The 13,991-nt window shown below is 43.2% G+C and overlaps 1 protein-coding gene and 1 pseudogene across 2 annotated transcripts in view; one reads left to right on the top strand and one right to left on the bottom strand.

Annotated features, from left to right (window-relative positions):
* LOC137240152 (prolyl endopeptidase) overlaps positions 1-13,991 on the top strand; it is a 682,234-nt gene that overhangs the window by 614,876 nt on the left and 53,367 nt on the right. The gene's annotated exons all lie outside the window — the stretch shown is intronic.
* On the bottom strand, positions 8,687-10,198 carry LOC137239364 (serine/threonine-protein kinase S6KL-like; annotated as a pseudogene).

The raw sequence follows: 13,991 nt of genomic DNA, 5'->3' as shown, positions 1-13,991 counted from the left end.
CGTTTCATACGCATGCATGTGTGTGTGCAGGTTGTCAGCACCCATGCACGTATATGTGGGGGCTGTTGTGTGTGTGGCTTTTTTCCCCTCCTTAATACCAGAGGACCTTTTCGCGGCTTAGCGGTTGTCCTCAACGGCACAACCGGTCTCTTTCTCGATTGACCGCCAACCAGCACACATCGCAAGGATCACCATCGTCACTTAAAACACCAAGGTAATATTGTAACCACAGTGTATATTTTCCTTCACTCTAAATTAAATATTATATTATAACGAGGAAATTCCTCTTTGTGTTCTTATTTATTTCTTTGGAGCGCACCATCCACTCCAAGATCGACCCTTGTGCGCCTACCCACTGCCGGTTTACGACGCACTCAGGCCGAACATTGGTCCTCCTCACCAGGAACTAAAAGCGCCTTTTGTTATACAGTCCACAACACAGCACATTTGCGTACTATAAAATTTGCCAATTTTGCCTACAAAAAATTTATTGGCCGAAGCATATCCCAGCAGAACATAACAAAGAAGTTTGGAAGTTACATATTATACAACACGATATTAGCAGCCGAAAATTGACAAGGAAAAAGTTGGAGTTTATTGTACATAGGTGACCAGAGCCACAGCATATTCGCCAACCACAGCACAGCACAATCAAATTTTCTGGCACAAAAACCAATAAGAAGTAAGTGTTATATTTCTTGCCACTTTTTTTTGAGTGTTATTTTTTTTGCAAAATAAATAAAAAAAAAAAAAAAAGACCCGTGTAGTGCGCGAAAAAATTAAAATCAAAAAAGAAGTGAAAAAGTGAAGTTGTTTAGTGAGCACCAATTTTTTCTTTCCAATTTCAAAAATTAACTCACTTGGTTTATTAAGTTTATTTCGATCCTTGTGATTATCTGGTCTATCCCCCCACCAGTGGTAAGGTTTTCCAGACACAACACAAGGAAGAGGTTAACCTAACCTCACTTTCCGCACAATACCGAATAAGTTTGTTGTTGTTTTTTTGGCACATCACAAACACATTAATTCCAATTAAATTAATTCAGGCGCTCACTTCTTGTAAAAATTTATTTCTTTCTTCACTTTTTTCTGGTTATTTTTCGATTTTCATTAGCAATATCGCACGCACTTTGTCATTTGTTCACAATACACTCATTTATCTGTGGACGTGGCGAGTGGTCCCCCCTTTTGTTGTTGCTACTGAGACAGAAAAGTTCAAAAATAAACCCTTTTGGTTGTCGCTGCTGTGACAAAAAGTCCACAAAATAAACCCTTTTCGTTGTCGCTACCAAGACAAAAAGTCTGCAATATAAAAATAAATAATAAAGCGTTGAGTCTCAATAGTGTTTGTTTACTGGGCAGGTATTTTTTACTCTAAAGCGTTCTATTTCTCTATTCGGCAATTTTCTCGTTAATAAACGTAAATAAAACAATGGAAACCTACATCCGTTTAGCAGAATCAATCGCAGAGTTTGATAAAGATTACAGCCTTATTCCGGAGAGCGACCATAGCAAACACACCCTTGCAATACAGCAGGAAGAGTTGCGGCTCTTGTGGAAGAAGGTAAAGTCTGCGTTTGATTCGCTATTGGGATCTGATGAGGTGTCAGCGGATGACGTTATGGCGATCAGAAAGAAGCAAAAGGCAGCATACGCAATCTACGTGCGATGTTCAGCGTCTATATCTGCTGAGGCAGAAAAATACAAGAAGGATGAAAAGAACGTCAACCCTGAGCAAGAACCTCATGCGCATAAAATTCGCCTCCCTGCTTGCGACACGGAAGTTTTTAAAGGGGATTATCTGTCTTGGCCAACTTTTCGCGACCTTTTCACGGCAATTTATATAAACAATTCCAGCTTGAAAGGGGTGGAAAAGTTATTCCATCTCAACAACAAAACGCAGGGCGAAGCAAAAGATATCGTTAAAAAATGCCCCCTCACAAATGAAGGTTTCGAGATGGCCTGGAAAAACTTGTGTGAAAGATACGAAAACAAACGTATCTTAGTTAACACACAACTACAAATTTTATTTAACTTAAAAAAGGTAGAAAGTGAGTGTGGCAGTTCAATAAAAAAGCTGCAAAATGATATAAATAATTGTATTTCGTCCCTCAAATGCCACAAAATTGACACTTCCAATTGGGATGCAATCCTGACCTATCTATGCTCAACCAAGTTACCAGAGAGCACGCTGGCTCTTTGGGAGCAAAGTATAGACCATAAAATGGACATATCCAAGTGGGAGGATATGGATAAATTCCTGTCTAATCGGTTTCAGACACTTGAAACAGTGTCTGGTTTTACAGGGCATGCCACTTCGAAAGTGCAAAAACCAAACGCGTCGCGACAATCAACGGAAACCCCTACGAAAAGACTTGGTGCTTTTCAAACGAAAGTATCCAAGCAAACAATAAAATCAATTTGTAAAATGTGTAAATCCCCTGAACACAGATTACGCAACTGTTCACGCTTCTGCGACTTAACCCCAGTAGAAAGGATTAAATTTATAAAATCCACAAGTGGCTGCCTGAATTGCTTATCCCCAGGACACACCGTGACGAAGTGCACCAGTTCCTACAACTGTTCCAAATGCCACTCTCGTCACCACACGCTCCTGCATGCGGATACATCTCAACACACGGCTGTACGCAATCCTTTCAAAGATGCGGATAATAGCCCAACAACTTCGGCACAGGCGCGACAATCTGCGAACCAGAATGTAAAATCCTGTCATGCCAATTCCAGCACAGGCGTGCTATTAGGAACTGCTCGCGTACACATTCGCCATAATGGTACCGACTTCTCCGCACGGGCATTAATTGATTCAGGGTCTGAATGTTCCTTTATAACTGAAAGACTGAAACGCAGAATCAATTTGCCAGCGAGAAAAATGCATGCCCAAGTTTCAGGCATCACAAATTCGGTGTCAGCCCAGGTGAAAGAAGCATCCAAAATTGAATTACGTTCACCAGTGGATGCCTGCTTCAGCCTGACTACACCCGTTCTAGTCCTAGCCAAACTCACTGGGAATCTTCCATCCTGCCATATCAACGTCATGACTATGCAGGCATTCCCAGACTTGGTTTTGGCAGACAAGAGGTTCTACATCAACGAAGATGTAGACCTCATACTTGGAGGAGACATATATCCCCAAATTATACTGAGTGGTCTGAAAAAGAATGTACTAAATACACTTTTGGCCCAAGAGACAGTGTTCGGTTGGATACTAACCGGTCGCATCGAAGCACCGAGTCCAACGATGAGCATCATGTCATTTTATAACGAGGTTGCATTGGACAACCAATTAAAAGCTTTCTGGGAGATAGAAAATGTTCCCAAAAACAAAATGCTTAATGAAGAAGAAAGGTATTGTGAACAACTATTTAAGGAAACGACAAAACGTGATGAAAATGGGAAGTATATAGTTTCGCTACCATTCAGGCAGGATTACCCTGAGAATATTAAATTAGGACCGTCCCTAAAGCGCGCATGTTCACAATTCTTCAGAAATGAGGGGCGATTACTAAAAAACCAAGAGTTAGGGAAAGAATATGTTCGGGTGTTATCCGAATACGAAACGCTTGGACATATGAGAAAAATTAAAAATAATGTACCATCCGACGATTCGGATAATTATTTCCTGCCCCACCACGCCGTTGTAAAGGCGGAAAGTACCACTACCAAGGTGCGCGTCGTCTTCAACGCGTCAAGTCCGACAGCAAATGGCATTAGTCTAAACGACATACTCCACCCAGGTCCAGTACTCCAAGCAGACATGCCTATTTTAATTTTACGTTGGCGACTGTATCGCTTTGTCTTTAATAGTGACATAGAAAAGATGTATAGGCAAATTTGGGTGACCGATAATCACGCCAAATTTTAAAGAATTGTCCATCGAACATCCCCCAACGAACCCATCAGTCTTTACGAACTAAAGACTGTCACATTTGGTGTAAACTGCGCCCCCTACCTCGCGATACGGTCACTTCTACAATTGGCTAATGATGTAGAAAATACCCACCCAATAGCATCGGGTATATTACGCGAAAGTATGTATGTCGACGACGTTTTATCTGGAGGGCATACAATAGCGTCAACTATCAAAGCAAGGAACGAGATTCGCGAAGCATTACACTCAGCTGGCTTTCCATTGCGCAAGTGGACATCCAATTGTGAGGAAGTCCTTCAGGACATCCCCAAAACGGATTTGCTCAGCGAGGACTTCCTAGCGTTTGAAGAGGCTAGCTCGGTGAAGGCACTCGGAATACGATGGAACGCGCATTCAGACATGTTTTACTTCACCGCAGGAGTTTTAGAGAAGGGCGAGAACATCACCAAACGCGCAATCCTATCCGCGATAGCCAAACTTTTCGACCCTTTAGGCTGGCTTGCACCAATGGTCATAGTAGCAAAAATATTAATGCAGAATATTTGGTTAGAAGGCACCGGATGGGACGAACCTGTCTCCCAAACTACCTTAGAACGGTGGGAAAATTTCACCCAACACTATAACGAAATAGATAACATTAGGATACCGCGATGGGTAAATTTTACGCCCGAGGACGACATCGAAATACATGGTTTTTGCGATGCATCGGAAAAGGCATATGCAGCAGCTATATACATGCGCGTAAAAGGGGACGATACAATTTTCACAAATCTGTTGCTAGCCAAAACCCGAGTAGCCCCAGTGAAAACCATCTCGCTGCCACGTTTAGAACTATGCGGCGCCGTGCTGCTCGCAGAAATCATGGAATCAATATTCCGAAACATTCATTTGGGGCCAGCAAAAGTTCACCTCTGGACAGATTCAACCATCGTACTCGCATGGATAAGAAAGCCGCCCTGTTCCTGGTCAACCTTCGTCGCACACCGAATCACTAAGATCATCGATATGGTCGGTAGCAAGGACTGGCTTCACGTGGACTCGGAATCTAATCCAGCGGATCTAGGAAGCAGAGGACTACTTGCATCAGAGTTGACCAACAATTCGTTGTGGTGGCAGGGACCTTCTTGGCTGCAAGAAGACCATTCCCACTGGCCAGCACAAGAGACCGAATACAAAACGTCCGTTGAGGAGAAGAGGGCACAAACATATGCCACCACAAGGGTAGATCATGTAGATATTCTCGACCGTTTTTCAAATTTACCCAGGGCTTTGAAGGTTCTATCCTATGTTAGGAGATTTTATAAACGAACTCACCCAAAAACTAAAGCAATGTTCCACGAAAGGTCGTGTATAATCTCAGCCGATGAGATTAAGGCAACGACTCAAGCATTAATACGAATCTGCCAGAAACAATTTTACGGGACAGAATATTTAAAATTGAAAAATAGGGAACCTATCGATCGAAAGAGTGAAATACTGTCACTCAACCCATATATCGACAAAGATGATATTATTAGAACAGGGGGGCGTCTAGGGGCTTCAAAGGACATGTCATACAATGAGCGTCATCCGATCATCTTGCCTTACAATTGTAGGCTGTCTCGCCTTACCGTTATGATGGCTCATCATGACTCCCTTCATGGCGAGAACCAGCTCATGCTCCGTCTCATCCGAACCCAATACTGGATACCGAATGTCAAGACCATGATCAGAGCCATCAGCCACAATTGCAAAACCTGCATTATTCACCGAAAGCAGACACAGTCCCAACTTATGGGGACCCTTCCCTGCGAGCGGACTACTTTTACCCGCGCGTTCACCAATACCGGGGTAGACTTTGCAGGGCCTTTCGACATCAAAAGCTACCGCGGTAGGGGATGTCGACTGTCAAAAGGCTACGTATGCCTTTTCGTCTGTTTTTCCACTAAGGCCATCCACTTAGAAGCCACTAGTGACCTTAGTACCCCAGGCTTCCTCGCGGCCTTTTCGCGTTTTATCGCGAGAAGAGGATGTCCGAAGAACATCTACTCCGACAATGGTACGAACTTTGTCGGAGCTTCCAGATCTCTACGATCGGAATTCAAAGCCTTCCTGGCAGAAAGCCGAGACAAAACAGTCTCCAAGTATAGCCATCAAGCATTAACTTGGCATTTTATTCCCGCTGGCGCTCCACATATGGGCGGCTTGTGGGAAGCGGGAGTGAAGAGCTTCAAAAGCCACTTCAAAAAGATCGCTTCTCCCCACAAATATACTATGGAGGAGTTCCAAACACTTTTGTGCCGGATTGAGGCGTGCCTCAACTCGCGCCCTCTCAGTCCGGGGTCGAATGACCCAACGGACCTGGAACCCCTAACTCCAGGACATTTCCTAACAGGCAGCCATCTTCTGGCGCCGCCAGAACCGGATGTGACCGAAAGCCCGGCCTCCATAATAAACAGATGGCAGAAGCTCAAAGCCCTCCATAACACTTTCTGCAAACGATGGAAGGTGGAATATCTATCCGAACTTCAAAAACGAGTGAAGTGGAAGCATCCCAAAGAAAATATAAAAGTGGGAGATCTCGCTGTCCTCAAAGAGGACAACTTATCTCCCAACGAGTGGAGGCTAGGTAGAGTCGTCAACGTACACCCCGGCGAAGATAACCGAGTTCGCGTAGTCGACCTCATAACAGAGAAGGGTCAAGTCAGACGACCTTTGGTCAAAATGATCCTTCTTCCAACGGAGGAGATGGATTGCGAGAGGGCCAATAACTCCTCTTAACCATCCCTCCGTTCCTCTCCCTCACTCCCTTCCGAATTCCACCTTCCTATCGAGACCCAAAATCAAACCCCAATTCACTCGCTCACCCTGAGCGAGGACAACAGAAAAGCCTACCGCAGAAGGGCGAACCAATCTGCCACAGAACACAGCTGCACTAGTTGCCGCGCAACGAGGCACATCGCAAGCCTACCGCTGATGAGAAAACTCATCTGCCCCCGATATTAGCAGAGTTAAATTCCTTATAGGGTTAGAAATTCTAATTAAGTCCATCCATACATGCATATGTACGCTGCCCACTTAAATCTGTTGGCTTACGCCGCCTGGTCACGCTTAAAATGCGTCGTGAACATAAAGATAATCTTTACATGTCATCGCCACACAACATAATTGAGCAACGTCAAAATGGTGTAAATTGCGCAACCGCCTTGGACAGTAAAAACGCACAGAAAAGTAGTAAAACCCATAAATCCATAAAAGTAGGTGTTAAAAAAAAAAAAAAAACAGCCGAGCATGTTTATGCTGTTAAATATGCGAAAGAAGAGATACGATCAGACAAATTCTAAATATTCTCGCGGAATATTGTTCTCGCGGAATTTTTATTCCCGCGGAAAAATTCCTCCAATTCTTTTCTGCTAGGGAGAAGCATAACTGGGGAATAGGAATTTCGAATTTTCGACGTCAGCTGTTTTGTGAATTGAAATTTCGTTGCGCATTTCTTATTTCGTTTAAAAAATTTAAAAGTTTAGTTATTTTTGCAAATTTGTTTGAAACTAAGAAATAAAATACAAACAATGCACAGTATTGCATTTCATGTGTTATTCGCTGAAATGAGTAATGAATTTGTGCCACAGGAACATCAACAGAGGAGCATAAGAAGAAGGCAGCGGGATAACACAAATCCGCTGGGGTTGCATGCTTTCGTTCAGCAAAGCTATTTTCGGGGGCCAAGTCGAGTTGAGTTCGCCTTTCGCCATATGCCGAAATCTATTCAAGCCTTCTTAAAAATCCCTGCGGAATTTCTGGATGGCTGCATCAAATACACCAAGAGCTCTTACGTTGCTTATGATATACTTTTCTACTTAAAATAGAGAATATTGTGGTAGAATGTACATACATACTTTAGCACAAATTTGTACAAATAAGTGTTCTTTCTTAAAAGAACCAATTTCCTTTAAGTATTTTGATGCATTCCCTTTAAATTAACAAGTGGAAAAAAACTATGAAATGGCAAAGAAATTTCCCTCTCCCTCACATTCATAATACTTCTTTTCTCCCATAACCGGTCTCCGCCTTTTCGAACATTGTTCAGAATACGAGGAATGGGAGAAAGGAAAAAACTCACAAGGAATTTTTGTTCAGAATTGGGCTGAATATGAAATGTAAAACCACTTACCAAATACGTATCCCAAATCCAATGCAACCGCCAAATCCACCGGAGTGCGACTTGCTCCATGGAGTTAATGCCCTACAATCACAGCAGCGCCACATAGGACAACGAAAGCATAGGGTGCATGATAGTCTAGCAGTTAGGAACAACACTAAAATCAAAGGGTTTATAAGGGATAAGCAATACTAGCTAAAGAATTTTCCATGCTCACCATAATGAGATCAACCGTAGCCCGTTTTGCCATGTGTGCCAAAGGATATGCTTCCACCCCAAAAACCAACGTACTCTATACTTAGCACACAGCGCCACCAAATCGGGAAGGGGACATAGTTCACCATCAGCAGTTCCCTTCCCTCCAAATCTGTGTAAGACACGTCCATCAGCAGCAAAGGCCTGCACATTGTCATTGCGTCGGTCTGTCACAAATATGTCCCGATTTATTTATGCATCCACCATCGACCCACGGTGTGGTGTTTATGATACAGGCTTTGCAGCAAAACTTCCCTTTTTATACAAATGTTTCTACCCACATATGTAAGTATATTGAAAGGTAATTACAAATCCAATATTGTCTAAAGTATATCTACGGAATTCTATTTGTATACAAAGGCCTTAAGCGTAGACAATATACAATCACAAGTATGGAGTATCTATGTAAAATGCTTAGAATCAATTTTAAAGCTTTTGAACAATGCAATTTTTTGTAGCGATAAAACCGAGCGCACACATTGCTTTGGGTCCACCTCCAATAGACGTTTTAGCACATCTTTAGCCTCGTGTGGGAGTTCTTCAACTTCGGGAGGTAAACAATTTTGTGAAGCGAGTATTTGTTGTTTTCGCTCTTGAATCAAAAAGTTGCTTGTTTCGTCCTCTTTAGAAATTGTTGTTGGAAGAGTTGTGATATGGTCTACACTATCCATTTTCAGGTACGTTGAAGGCAAAGTGATATCCAGGAATATCCGAATGTCGGGACTCGTTTGAATGAGCATATGGCAGACAAGAATGCCCAGTGACCACCAATCAGCTGCATGTCCGGGTGCCATATATTGAAAAGTGCCGCATATAGTTCTGGTAGTAGCCCCTAAACGCAGCCACTTGCTTAATCCAAAATCGGTTAATTTTCAGCGGTCACCAATATGTTTTCCGGCTTAACATCACGATAAATTACACCAACATTGTGTAGAAAATCAATAGCCAGTGGGATTTCCGCTAAATATAGCCTTACAAGATCCACAGATAAATGTGTTATTTTAGAGAAGAGTTCACCGTTCGGCACATATTCTGAAAGTATATGCAAATTACGACGATTTTGCCACGAGTCCACTTGTTGTACAATGAACGGATGATGTCCGCACAACTTTTGAATATCCGAGTCGTCTTTTATTTGTTGTATGCTATTCTCCTCAATTATTCTTGACTTCTGTAACACTTTGAGCGCATAAACGGGTGCAGAATGTGGTGGTGGTTGTTGTATTGCTTGGCCGGTGTTTTGTTTTTGTGCTACATTTATCAATGATTGTTGTTGTTGCTGTTGTAGTTCTTGTGTGTAATGCTTATTAATTACTTTGAAGACAACGCCGGACGCGCCCTTAGCCACCAAACGTACAATGCGGATTTGTTCGTTGCGACTGGTCTCCTTAAAATGTGAGCTGAATATGGCATTGGTAAGTGGCTTATGCCATTGTGTTTTGGAGCGACGCTGCTGTGCTGACGTTAAACTTCTTCGTGATGCCTTATTGCGATTGTGAAATGAATTTCTATTAGCACCGCCAGAAAAGCTTCAATTCAAACGACCACTCAAACTACCAAAACTCCAAGCGGATGCCTGTCTTATCCGTTGTGTTCTATTAGCGTTAGCAGCTGATCGCCCCTCACTTTTGTTTTGTATAGCTTCAAATTTCCTATTTATATTTGCACTCTTACTTTGCGTCTGATGTAAGCTGGTTATTTTGGAATGAGGGCTTCCACCATTTAATTGATGCTGTTGTTTTTCCACTGCTTTTTGTGCCCGCTCAATCAATGACCGTTTTGCGATACTGCCCTTCTGCAGCCGTTGCTTGGAGGTTGTTGTGGCCAGCTCATTCCTGGATGCACTAACACTATTTCCCATTAAAATTTTCGTCTAAAATTCATTTAATTTCGATTTGTTTTGCTTTCACCGTATTTTGTTTTCTACCGTCTATGAACTTTGCATTCTTTTTTGGAACTTTCTATAAATTACTCGCTCATGAATACTCGCTGTAACTGTTTCGTCGTTTATTTTCACTTTGAGATAAGAAAAAAAAAAAAATAAAAAATTTGTTGTGAAAAAACACATTTGCTACTGAAGAAAAATAATTTTTATGATGCGCTTTTATGCGCGCACACTTAGAGGCCACGTTTTTCGTTTAATTTTTCATTTTTCAGCTTCTCTTAATGTTTTTATTCTGTTATTTAAATTAGAATGGCCCAATCCTCTTTTCTTTCCGCGAATATTTTTTTTACATCACGTTCCATTGCTGCCTCTATCATTAAAATGCTTGGATCAATACGCTTCTTAGAAGCCAGTTCACATATCCGTGCTTCGGATTGGACACACATTTGTTGAAACGGACATGCACTAAGCAATTGCTCAAGGCCTTTGCCACAAATTTTTTTGGCAGCTCGTCGTTTAGCTGTCCTCCCGCTAATTGTGGCACTGTCTTGGTTAACAATTCTAAGATTCGCAAAGCGCCACATTTCTCAATTCTGTGGAAGATTGATTGCCAAGGTTTAGTAGAGGGCGATTTAACGTCATTTTTGCACGCCCGACACATCCAATCAAGATACTGGTCAGCTGAATTCATTTTAGCCGTCTGATTTTTTGTAGCTTAGGCATCTTCAATATTGAAAAATTAGCAAATGATTGTACTACGGCCACGCGCCGTAGTAAAAAAGAATGAAACAACGGAAAAAATCTTTCGATTAGTCCCGTTTGTTTCAATTCTGAGAAATTTACATTCTATACACGGGCGTGTATGAATGTGCACAATTTTTTTGTCTTTGCGGCTGGTAAATATCTACCAGTGCATGGACTTTTGTAAAGGCAAAATGTTGGGGCACTGAAAATGGTAGTAGAAGTTTCGTGAAAACGATAACTACGGTTTATATTGGTACCAAAAAATTCCCAATTTTATCGTAAAACAAACAAATCACAAAATAAATCACATCCCAAAACGTCTACCTACCACAACAATTTTCCAAGGTACCAAAATTACTGCCGCCAAATAACCAAGTTCAGCATGTTATCGTTTACGTAAAACTTCTTATTGTCGTTCAAATTATGCAAAAAAAAAAAAAAAACCGAGAAGAAAATATTCGCGTACTCAGTCAGTATATTTCTCCACTCAAAAATTTATTTCCTGTTTAAGTTCTTCACAAATTTTTTCAAAATTTATTGATTTGGTCAGTATCGCCCCCTAATGGTAGTTGGGTGGGCTCTGCAATTCTCTACTTTAAAATTATCGCAGTATACGTTTTCAATGCGAAAATACTGAAATATTGGTAGAATCTAGGCTTTGGTAGCAGTAGTAGTAGAAAATGAAAAATGGGCCAAAAAGGTTGGTCAAACTACGAATGCGGTAAAGTCCGTGCACTGACTGTCCATATACTTATACCAACGTATGTACATATATATGCCTAGTTTATATGTGCATTATATTAGGGATGCATAAAAAGATGCAAACGGGTACCCACAAACCCGAGTCTGAGAAACCGGTAACGGAGCCAAATACCCTTCGGGAACCGCGCCTTTTGATAAAGGCCATCAATAAAACATGACTACCAGCGTACTTGGGGAAAAGTTGAAGAAATAAGTGAAGGGCAATACAAAAAAAAAAAAAAATAATTCATTCTACAAATTTTTCTCTTCGTCCAAAACGAAGATTTTTTATTTTTTTCTTTACATCGCATACAATTTGCTGTCCAAACATTTTTTTGTGGGGCGGGCAGGGAAGTTGTTGAGTTTTAGCACCAACAACACAAATAACAGCGAATCAAAAGAACCCACGCTCTACACTTTCTACCCGGTTCGGTACCAGAATGTGCGAACCGAAAATCGTAAATGCTAATTTTTCTGCAGCATTAGTGTGCCCGTGGCTAACTAAAACGCTACCGGGTGACACAAAATAAACAAAGTAAGGCACTAAAGACCCAGGCACATAACGTGCGGGGAAGGAGGTCATGCACATAATGCGCGCCACATATGAATATTTTTTTTTATGCAGCGACAGATGTTTCCCCTTATGCGCGCGCTACTAAAATTTCCCAAATCTCAACAATACAATTAGGGACCACTCGCCCCTGCACTCCGACAAGGACCCGACCTACTCAAACCCATTGCATTCCTTTCAGAAAATGGGTCGTTTTGCCGCCTTGAAACGGAATGCCGCCGCGCACGCAGTGCGTTATTCATCTGAATGCCGAGTGTGTCTTGGGCGACACCCTATCCGCTTATGCCCCAGTTTTCGGGCAAAAAAGCCAGAAGAGCGCCTCTATGTGGCGATACGCGGAAGCTACTGCGGAAATTGTCTGGCCCCTGATCACCGCTCTAACGCGTGCCCAAGCCAAGGGCGATGCAAACGGTGCGGCGAGAAGCACCACACGATGCTACACATCGCCTCGATCGACGAGGAGGAGCAGCTACTCCGAGAAGCCCGCTCCAAGCCATGGAGCGTCCAAGTGGAAGAGGAGCTAGATTCACCCCGAGAGCGGATAGACGACTCGATCTCTTTATATGCGTCGGACGTTGGAACGGAGACTGGACCTCTTCGTCCACCCCGAAACCACGATGCCAGCCGGACCGGAGCGGAGACGCGGTCTCTTCGCCCGACCATACCACCAACAGCCAAGTCATTTCGACCTCGATTGCAGCATGAGATGAAGCGGCTCCAACAAGGGACAGCGACAGCACAGCGCCAAACATATAACGGCCGAGCGGAGACCCGGTCTCTTCGCCGGCAACCCAGGAACCCCCAACGGAGACGATCTTCGCGCGACCGCAGAGCGGAGACAAGGCCTCTTCGCCTGCAACAACGACTTCACACCTATCATCAGCCGCAGGACCGCCGCAACGGATCCGGATCGTTGCAACTCACCACAGTGTCCGCCTTCCGGGCAGGGCTCCTAGCCCCGCATTCAGCTGCCACCGCCACCATGATACCGACGGTAGCGATCACCCCCACCGCGGTCGTGAAAATAGAAGCAGGGGGGCGGCTACACCTCGTCCGCGCCTTAATCGATGGATGCTCCCCCACCACAATGATTGCGGATGAGCTCGCCCAGGAGCTCCAACTTCCTACCAGCAACATTGGCGGGCAAGCAGGATGTCTGCTGCGTATCCGAGGAAGACACGGACAAAACAAAAGAATTGCGACCCATGCTGCGGTCGTATCAAATTTTCGGCGCATGACACCCACAACCAGCATCGACAGTGCCACCGCAGCCCCGTACGCACATCTCCGTCTGGCGGATCCGCAGTTCCATGCATCCGCGCCGATCCGCCTCATCCTAGGAACAGATGTATATGCGGAAATAATATTACCAGGGATTCTGCCCACCACGTTTGGCCCTTTGCTGGCTCAGAGTACCATCTTCGGTTGGGTACTCTCGGGCACAACCAAGGCCTAACATCAAAATATTCGGTAACGACCGAAACAAATGAATTTTTTATACTTTGTTATTTTTATTGAATTTTGGTGTACACAGTTGCAACAGACTTGCATTGTGAATTCGTACCAGCGAAACATCGTTCGATTCCTCCATTGCCATACCTACGTGTCAAATAATAGCTGACAGGGAGAACGGCAGTCGCGAATGGCCAGATAAGGGAATAAAGGTTTGTTTTTCTTTTGCTCGCCGTTATTAAATTGAAGTGCCATGAATTGTACATTTGTTTCAAATCAGCTTTCTTTTAAATTTGTCTACCGAAAAGCCGAC

Source organism: Eurosta solidaginis, chromosome 2, assembly GCF_040869045.1.
Source record: "Eurosta solidaginis isolate ZX-2024a chromosome 2, ASM4086904v1, whole genome shotgun sequence".
Taxonomy (NCBI): domain Eukaryota; kingdom Metazoa; phylum Arthropoda; class Insecta; order Diptera; family Tephritidae; genus Eurosta; species Eurosta solidaginis.
Note: the sequence above shows the minus strand (reverse complement) of the source record. Positions and strands in the feature narration are given on the sequence as shown.